Raw genomic sequence first — 10,549 nt, 5'->3', positions numbered from 1 at the left:
AAATCCAAGTTATTTTGACCACTGCTGCATTAATTACCCACCTGTCTTTTACACGAGGGAACAAATGAAACAATCTATGTGCGAAAGGTCTAGTACCGTGCCTGGCACAAAGGAGTGCTGGTAAGCAGTTAGGATTAGACTGACTGTGGTTACTATGGTAACCACCAGACTTGTTCATGGTCCCCAACACTGTGAACTGCAGAGTAGTGGAAACACCTGCAAGCCAGAAGGAGAAGTGTTGAGCAAGAAAATGTGGCCTCGGCATAGAAGCATTTACATTTTTCTTTTTTTTTAAGCTTATAATTATCAGTCACGCTACAGCCCCATCCCTAGGGCAGAAACTTTTTTCCCTTTGAGCCTCAGTGCTGAGTACTGAATTACACCCCCATCCCCGCCATGTGCCAGGCACATGATCCTCATTGGCCCAGGCAAGCACCACCCTCCATGCCAATTTCCTTATTTACTCTTCTCTTCCTGTTTGCCAACGCAGGTGAGCAGTCTACAGAGTGGAATGCCTGCCCTTTTGCACGCATTCTTGCAAAATGCATAAGCTTGTATTTCTCAGTAAAGTTTTCAAAGTAAAACATTCATGCAGAAAAAAGCGCAAATGACGCATGTAGAGCTTTATGCATTTTCACAACCTGAGCACACCCATGTCACCCAGAACGAGAAGCAGAATACAATGGGCATTGTAGAAGCCCCCACAGGCTCCTTCCCCCAAGGGTGTCACTCCCGTGACTCTGACTCCAGAGAGCAGAAGTAGCTGCCCTGTGCTCTATACAAATGGCATCCTGCACCATGTACCCCTTGGTGCTTGGCTGCTGTTGCTCAACTGCACATCTGTGAGATTCACCCAGGTGGTTGTGTCTGGTTTGCTCTGGTTCGTTCGCTCTCATGCTGTCACGTATTCCCTTGTAGGAAACTACCCCTGGCTGTTTGCCCAGTCTCCTGTTGTTAGATGTGTGGGTTGTTTCCAGCGTGGCGCTATTAGAAACAGGTCTGCACATTCTGGAACGAGTCCTTCGGTGATCATAAGCACAGGCTTCTGTTGGTTAAACAGCTAGGGGTGCTATTGCTGGGTCACAGTATATGCGTATGTTGAGCTTTGGTAGTTTCTGCCCAAGTTTTCCAACGTGCCTATACCGTCTGATACTCCCGCCAGCTGCACGTAAGAGTTCCAGTCGCTCCAGTTCTTCATCGACTTGCCATTGGTCTGTGCTTCCCCTCACAGCCACTGTGATGGCTGTGCCTGGTTTTGGATTACTGTTTTACAGTTCTCACTGTTGCCTCTGCATCCCTCTTGATAGCTGGAAGCAACATCTCCTATGTGCTGGACACTTCGTATATACCAGCCTCTAGAGCTTAATCTTAAACACATTATTGGCCGGGCGCGGTGGCTCAAGCCTGTAATCCCAGCACTTTGGGAGGCCGAGACGGGCAGATCACGAGGTCAGGAGATCGAGACCATCCTGGCTAACACGGTGAAACCCCGTCTCTACTAAAAATACAAAAAACTAGCCGGGCGAGGTGGCAGGCGCCTGTAGTCCCAGCTACTCAGGAGGCTGAGGCAGGAGAATGGCGTAAACCCGGGAGGTGGAGCTTGCAGTGAGCTGAGATCCAGCCACTGCACTCCAGCCTGGGTGACAGAGTGAGACTCCATCTCAAAAAAAAAAAAAAAAAAAAAAAACCACATTATCTCCCTTAATCTCCACAGCCACCCTTTGAGAGAAGTACATCTTACAGATGAGGAAACCGAGGCACGGAGAGGGGAAGACTCCTCCTCCCAAGGCACAGCCAATGATTTCAATTGGCGGGAAGAGAAGGGGTCAAAGTGAGAACTTCAGCATGACTTGGGGGTGCTCTGACCTGACCCCTCCTCTGTCTCAAATGTGTCTAAGGGACGGAAAGGGTCTCCTGTACTTGAACTCACTTCCCTGATCCTGGGAAAATCCTAATCCTTCCCAGTCTTCAGTCTTCCCAGCTGTGAGATGACAGCAGCCAGCACAGGGCAGGAATAAACATGTGTTTGCTGCACTGACATCTACATCTTGTACTGAGCCCCTACAGCATGCCAGGCAGGCTTCAGATATCGCATTTAATCCTCACAAAATCCCTTCGAGTTGGATGTTAATACCTCCCTTTCATAGCTGAGGACACTGCGATCCTGAGAGGTGGAGACACTTGAGCAAAGTCACACAGCAAATGGCAAAGCGGGATTTGAACTCACTGAGGTGTGGCCAGTCCCTTCAAGAGCCCTCTATTTGGGGCTCAGCCCAAGCTTTGCAGAGGCTACAGGATGGCTTAGGTATTGGAATGTATTTTTAAATTGTTCAAGAAAGATTACTGTTAAATAGTTCCTGACCTCCTCCAAACTAAGAGGGAGCAAAATGCTAAGCATAGAGTTCCCATAGGATTCCACAACTCCACTCCTAGGTATACACCCAAGAGAAAGGAAAACATCTGTTCACACAAAAACTTGTACACCAATATTTATAGCAACATTATGCATAATGGCCAAGAATTGAGAAAAAGTGACCATGAATTGATGAATGGATAAATAAAATGTGGTGTATCCATACAGTGAAATATTATGCAGCCACAAAAAGGAATAAAGTACTGACACATGCCACAACATGGATGAACCTTGAAAACATTAGGCCAGGTGAAAGAAGCCAGTCACAAACGACCACATAATATACTATTGCATTTATTTATTTATTTATTTATTTATTTATTTATTTATTTATTTATTTTATTTTATTATTATTTTTTTTTTTGAGACGGAGTCTCGCTCTGTCGCCCAGGCTGGAGTGCAGTGGCCGGTTCTCAGCTCACTGCAAGCTCCGCCTCCCGGGTTTATGCCATTCTCCTGCCTCAGCCTCCGAGTAGCTGGGACTACAGGCGCCCGCCACCTCGCCCGGCTAGTTTTTTGTATTTTTTAGTAGAGACGGGGTTTCACCGTGTTAGCCAGGATGGTCTCGATCTCCTGACCTCGTGATCCGCCCATCTCGGCCTCCCAAAGTGCTGGGATTACAGGCTTGAGCCACCGCGCCCGGCCCTATACTATTGCATTTATATGAAGCGTCTAGGATAGGCAAATCCATAGAGACAAAAGTAGATTTCTGGTTGCCAGGGCGTGGGGGTCAGGAAGTAGAGACCGGGAGGAGCTGCTAATGGGTAGAGAGTTTCTTTTGGGGTGATGAAAATGTTCTGAGATTAGACAGTGGTGATGGTTATGCAACTCTATAAATAAACTAAAAAAAAAAAGCAATGAACTGTACATTTTACATGGTTGAATTTTATGGCATATGATTATATTTCAATAAATTTTTAAAAAATATCTGAGTAAGTGACCCAGCAGGAAGCATGCTGGACAGGACACTCCCTGAGGGCCCTCCAGGAGCTCGGCTGCCTCCTCACCTGGGCAGTGTGCCCCTTGTCACCCTGCATGGCCTGTTGTCTTGAGCACGTAACAAAGGTTGTCTGAATGGACTTAGTGTCCAGGTTCGACTCACTGCTGCTTCATTTGCAGGGGAAATTATGGGCCACCTTCCTTGTTGTTTTTCTTTTTTTTTTTTTTTTGAGACGGAGTCTCGCTCTGTCGCCCAGGCTGGAGTGCAGTGGCCGGATCTCGGCTCACTGCAAGCTCCGCCTCCCGGGTTTACACCGTTCTCCTGCCTCAGCCTCCCGAGTAGCTGGGACTACAGGTGCCCGCCACTTTGCCCGGCTAGTTTTTTTGTATTTTTTAGTAGAAACGGGGTTTCACTGCGTTAGCCAGGATGGTCTCGATCTCCTGACCTCGTGATCCGCCCATCTCGGCCTCCCAAAGTGCTGGGATTACAGGCTTGAGCCACCGCGACCGGCCTGTTTTTCTTTTTAGGCCTCTAAACCACCTATTCTGGTTCATTCATTCTTTTGTTTATTCCCCAAGCATTTATTGAGCAACTACTGTATACCAGGCTCTGTGCTGGTCATGAGACAAATACGAGCTTGTCCTGGCCCTCAAAGAGTAAAGATTTTATCAGGAACATAGACCCAGAAAAAGTGAAGTGTAATATAATGGAATACTTCTTGTCATCCATTTGACAATGATTTATTGAACATCTACTACATGCTGGGTCTGTGTGAGGGGCTGGGGTAGTAGCAGAGCCATGACTTGGGAACATAGACTGACTGCAGCTGTGCTGCTTGGCTTCAGACCCAGGTTCTGCCACTGACCAGCTGCATGACCTTGGGGAAGCTGCTGTCCTCTCTGTGATGTGGAGATGAAAATGGAGTCATGTTATATGGCTGGTGTGAAAGTTAAATGACTCCACATACACAAAGTGCTTAGAAGTGCCTGATGACTACCAAGGAATAGATGAGTGTGAGCTACTGTCACTCTCCCTGTAGTTACACTAGATATGGGCAGCCTAGGCAAACCAGGGGGCAGTGGGCTTCCAGCCCAGGGGAGACTCTGAGCCAGCCTGGCGACAGGCGGCAGAGGAACAGATGCAGAGGCCCGGAGGCAGAGCCACCAGAGGCACAGCAGAGGTGGGCGAAGGTGAGAGATGAGATGGGCTCTGCGGACTCTTTGTTTGGGATTTTTTGTTGTTTGTTTTTAGAGACAGAGTTTCATTCTGTTGCCCCAGCTGGAGTGCATGCAATGCAGTGTGATTACAGCTCACTGTAGTCTCAAACTCCTGGCTTCAGGCAATCCTCCTGCCTCAGCCCCTCAAAGTGCTGGAGTGAGCCACTACCCCTGGTACTCTGCAGGCTCTTGAGTCTCCTGGTTGTCTCTGCTCTGGCTCTATGTCTTTCGAGGGGGTGGTGGTGGTCTCTCCCTCTAGGCCACCGAGTCACCTCCAGGCCTTGACATCAGAGGAGGCTTCTGGGGCCAGCAGAGGGGAAAAGGGCTGGTGGGAGTGGGCAGAGAGTGGCTGGGACGAGCTGGGTGCAGCTGTTGAGGGCCGGGTGTGCAGGAAGTATTGGCTTTACGGATTTCCTTCACTCCAGCATCACTATTTCTAGGAGGGTGGCACATCATCATCCCCATTTTACAAATGATAAAACTGAGCTTCCAGGAAAGGAAGCACCTGGCCCAGATCACCCAGACAGTGAGTGGAGGTGCTGAGGTTCAAACCACATCTATTTCCCAGAACCTTCTATCCTTAGCCACCAAGCCAGGGGCAGGGTGGTGGCTGGGGAGGCTGAAGCCTTGGATTAGGGTTAGGGTTAGTGTTAGTCAGTGTCAGTCTTATAGATGGGGGCGAGACTTCCTGTGAGCCCTGGTAAACTCTCCCTGTTCCTGAACATGTTTCCTTCTCTGTAAAATGGAGCCACCAACACCCAACTCACCCAGTGGTGGTCCAAGGGGCGTTTGAAAGTGCCAAGCACCACCTGTGTGGGTATCCAGGTCAGATACCCACTGTGTGGCCTCAGGCAAAGCCTTCTGCTGTCTGGACCCTGGATCACAAATGGGGAAATGTGTCACTGTCATCTGGGGTTTCTTGAAAATGTGTGCCTGGGCTTGAACCACAGGGGCCCTGAAGATAGTTTTGGGGTTTCTGTTAAGAGATGAAGCTCTCACAGGCTAGGTAGGAGTAAGGTTGCAAAATTAAGCAAATACGATGAAAGATGTCCACTTACATTGGAATTTAAGATGGACAACAAATAATTTTTTAGTATAAGTATGTCCTATGCAATATTTGGGACATACTTATATATTTTTTAAACTGCTTACTTATTTGAAATTCCAGTTTAACGGAGTGTCTTGCGTTTGATCCTGTAGCCCGGGGCTAGATTGAATGTCTGCCTGAAGATGCTGGTCTTTGGTCTCTCTTCACCACAAAAACATGGCCCTGGGAAGTGAGGAGCTTTGTGGGAGGGTTTAGGAAAGTCAGAGGAAAAACATATCTGCCCCTCCAGCGTCCTCCTACTTCTTTTCTTGTTGTTTTGAAACTCACCCCTGTGGTTGGCTAAGAGCTGGCACCATCAGTGCTGGGGGCCGAGAGAGACATGATGTAAGAATACCCTTTATCTGATGGGCAGACTCAGAATGGCTGTTCGGGTATTTGGGGCCAGGACGCTGGTGGGTGGAGATGGTAGCTTAGGGCCTTGGCAGGCTCCAGACCACTGACTGTCTTTGCCACTCCCTCCTACTTTTGCCACCACCCCACCATGACCTGTACCCAAAGAGCACCCCTGGGCGTGAGGACCACCCCACCTCCCAGAAAAGGCTATGTCTTGTGAACCAGCCTGCAGCCAAACAGGGTCTGGGCCACTCGGAGGAAAGAGACCCTTCTCTCCCTGAGCCCTGTTTCCCCTCCCTGTGAAAGACGATTTGATTACTCTGACCACTGCAGCCTGGGGAGAGGATGTGCCAAGTCCTCCAGACCCAGTGGGCAGCAGCCTGCTCCCTGCCCGCTTTCCTCTGTCCAGTCGCAGTGCCTGCCTGGAGTCCTCGAATGTTTCCTGCCCCAGGTCCACTCCCTAATTTGCAGGGCCTAGCATAGAACGAATATTTGGGGCCCTGTTCAAAAGACTCTGTTTTATTTTATTACTTCTTATTATTACTGAGACAGGATCTCGCTGTGTCTCCCAGGCTGGAGTGCAGTAGCAGGATCACAGTTCACTGCAGCCTCAACCTCCTGAGCTCAATTGATCATCCTTCCTCAGCTTCCTGAGTAGCTGGGACTGCAGGTGTGCACCACCACACCCAGATAAATTTTGTATTTCTTGTAGAGATGGAGTTTCGCCATGTTGCCCAGACTTGTCTCAAACTCCTAGACTCAAGCAATTCACCCATCTCAGCCTCCCAAAGTGCTGGGATTACAGGTGTGAGCCACTGTGTTCAGCCAAAAGGCTCTGTTTTGAAACATCATTAAAAGTCTAAAATATGAAACTCTTCTATTCTTCCATGGTTTTCTCTTGACCTGTCATGGTTTTTTCTTGGCCTGTCATGGTGTTTTTTGTTTATAATTTAATGTCACATTCTCTTGAGTGCAGGGATGCTCGTGGGGGACCCTCCCAGGGGCCTGGGACTCGGCCCCCCTAACTCATCAAGCATGCGTGAAGCCACTGTCAAGTTTCCTCTCCTGCCAACTACCCAACAGCAGGCCATGCCGCAGACAAGCGGGGAGACCAAGTCAGGTGTCTCCCCTTCCCCTGGGCATGCCACTCCAATGCATGGTGGACAGGCAACCCACAACGGTACACTTCCCTGCTGGGGCAGGTCCCTTGTGTTAGGTGCCTTACCCCACGCCCTCTGGAGTTGCCCACCCAATGTTTCCAGTGCTGCCAGTGTGGAGCAAGGACTGCTCCTGCCTTGCCCTTCCCTGAGACACACACCCGATCCTGACCCTCTCTGTACCAGCGCCCAGCCCCTGGAGAAAGCAGCAGCAGTGGTTGGGTGGGGCCTGGGGTGCCAGAGAATGGGGTCATGAGCCGGACCTTTATTGTCCTGGAGAGGTGCCAGGCAACAGTAGCCCATGTGAGCAAGCCAAGGCTCCAAGTCCCCTGGGCACACTCCACTGTTCCACAGGGCTTCACTTATAAAACATAAATTCAGCCGGGCGCAGTGGCTCATGCCTGTAATCCCAGCACTTTGGGAGGCCGAGGCGGGCAGATCACGAGGTCAGGAGATCGAGATCATTCTGGCTAACATGGTGAAAACTCGTCTCTGCTAAAAATACAAAAAATTAGCCAGGCGTGGTGGCAAGTGCCTGTAGTCCCAGCTACTCGGGAAGCTAAGGCAGGAGAATCGCTTGCATCCAGGAGGCAGAGGTTGTAGTGAGTGAAGATTGCACCACTGCACTCCAGCCTGGATGACAGAGCGAGACTCCATCTCAAACACACACACACACGCACATGCACACGCACACACACACACAAATTCAGGCCAGGCCTGTTGGCTCACATCTGTAATCCCAGCACTTTGGGAAACCAAGGCAGGAGGATTGCTTAAGGCCAGGAGTTCAAGATCAGCCTGGGCAACATAGCGAGACCCTACTTCTAAAAAAAAAAATAGTATCCAGGTGTGGTAGTGTGCACCTGTGGTCTCAGCAACTTGGGAGACGGAGGTGAGAGGAGGGCTTCAGCTTGGGAGGTAGTGAGTCATGATTGTGCCACTGCACCCTAGGCTAGGTGACAGAGTGAGACTCTATCTCAAAAAAAAAACCAAACCCCAAAACACCACAAATTCAAAGATAAAGTTATTACAAATTTAAAGCCGGCAACCAGGAGTATTAAACATCAAGGGCAGGCTCTGAGTGCCCAGCCTGGCCCAGGCGTCCGGCCAGCCTCACCTTGCTCCTACCCGCCTTGGGGCCCTTGCCATGCCGTTCACTCTGCTTGGAACACTGTTCCTGCCCTCCTTCCTGATTCACCCCCACTCAGACACCGCCCCTGGGGAGCCCACCAGGATCTTCCAGCCCGTGTCACCCCTCCAGTGTCATGTCCCTCACGTCTGAAGCCCCGTCCCAGCGTGTGCATGTGTGTGTGTGCTCCTGTGAGTCACTTCTATCCCCCAGCCCACACTGGAGGGGTCATTAGAGCAGCGAACAGATCTGTGTTCTTCCATCGCAGAGTATCCAGGGCCTCTCACAGTGGGTTAGTAGTCAGTGTGGAATGAGTCATTAATGGGATGAATCGCCCAGGGGAGGGGATGAAACAGCAGCGCAGAGGCCCAGAGTGTGAAGGGCCGGGTGTGTTTGGAGATAGGTGTCTCTGGGTCGGAGGGCGCATGGGCGGTACTGGTGGGAGATGAAGCTGGGATGTCTAGTTGGGGTCAGACCGTCAAGGGCCTTGAATGCCAGGCTGAGGACTCAGACTGGCTCCATAAAGGGATTGTTATAAATGGTGAGATATGGTCACAGCCGTGCCAAGGACAGACTGGAGAGGGATGAGACTGGAGCCCAGGAGCCCAGGGGGAGGCTGGCACCAGTATCCAGGCCAGGGGCAGTGGGGGAAGAAGGAGGGGAGCTGAATGGTTTAGCGGCTGCCCTGGGCACAGGGTCACTTACAGCCTAATTCCTTTTTCTGGCACAGGTTAGAATGAGGCGTTTAAACATCACGTGGTGCTGAGCGCTGTCCCGTGGGATTATTATGCACTCCTGTACTTCTTGGGCCTGAGGAGAGGCGGGACCCAGCTAGCCCACCTCTGGATCCCGTTGTTGCTGTGGAGTTTTTCTCACCTGATCCAGATGAGTCCTGAGTTGGAAAGCCCCCTCCTAGAACGAGAGGGGCCGTGAGAACACTGGAGAGTGTGCCGGCAATTGGGAAAGGAAGAGTGCAGAGACGGGCCGACACCAAGCAAGGACAGCGCTGGCGATTCTGAGCATCTGAGAGCCAGGGGCGTGGTGGCTGGAAGGGCTGAGATGTCCTAGAAAGGCAGAGACACTGCTGAAAGGGAGGAGGAGACATGAGAGTGTGGGGACGGCAGCTGAGGACAGCAGGGAATAGTGTCGTGCTGAGTTTAGCCAACCTGACTCAGCTGGAAGCAACTCACCGGATTGGGAAGAGACCCTGAAAAAGGGGGAGACACTGGGCTGAGCTGGGGACCTCGTGCTGGGCTATCCTGGTCAGCTGTGGAGCACAGCTGCTCGCGCTGCTCTCTCTGTCCAGGCTGTGCCCAAGAGGAATGGAGTGGGTTGTGTTGCCAAGGAGTGGAGGTAGGGGAGCAGAAGAGCAAGGTAGCCAGTAAGTCAAGTGTACAAAAGAGACCTCTTAAAAGGCGTTAATTTAATGAGCACATGCCAGGCATGGTGATGGGGCCTCAGAAGACAGGGATGAAGCAGATGTCCCTTCTGCTCTCAAGGACTTCCCCGTCTTGTCGGGGAGAAATGCCAGTAAGTTACTTTCAAGGCAAAAGGAGTTATCCTCTTCCAAGAAAAGCACCTATTTTTGGTGGGGAGCCCAGAGGAAGGGGAAGGTGCAGCTAGAAGACAACCAGTTTGGGTTCTGGGCTCTGCCATGAGCAAGGGAGACCTCCCTGGGCCTCAGTTTCCTCCCTTGCATTGGACTAGGGCAGGACTTTTCAGCCTTGAGTGAATCTCAGAATCCCAGGGTAGGGCTGAGTGTTCACGCAGAATATGAGCACACACCCCCACCAGAGCACCTGGTCTGAGGAGGGGCCAGGTTCCAGGGGAGGCTGCTACTGCTCCGGGGAGCATGCAGGGAGAACCAAGAGACTCGCAGCAGGACTGTCTTCGGGAAACCCTCTGAGGAGCTCTGAAAGAGCAGTGGGTGCAGCAGAGCGCACTGAAGGCACTGCAAGACGCTGACACACTGCCTCTGGCCTCCTCCATTCCACGAACTCAGACTCAGCTGGCTCTGGGTTGGGCGCTGGGGTATCCATGGGGTTGAGACCTGGTGGACTGTGTGCCCTGTCTCAACCTCTGTGAGCTGGTTTGTAAAACAGGCTGGGAATGCAGTCGGTGTTTCTATTGTTGGGACTTCTCCTGATGCCCTTTAGGGAGCTGAGCAGTCTCCAAGCCAAGAACCTGGCTGTATTCAGCCTCCAACACCCCTAAACCGCAGGCATGCATGGCCCTTCTGGGGAGGAGCAGAC

The sequence above is a fragment of the Rhinopithecus roxellana genome, chromosome 1, assembly GCF_007565055.1.
Source record: "Rhinopithecus roxellana isolate Shanxi Qingling chromosome 1, ASM756505v1, whole genome shotgun sequence".
Taxonomy (NCBI): domain Eukaryota; kingdom Metazoa; phylum Chordata; class Mammalia; order Primates; family Cercopithecidae; genus Rhinopithecus; species Rhinopithecus roxellana.
Note: the sequence above shows the minus strand (reverse complement) of the source record.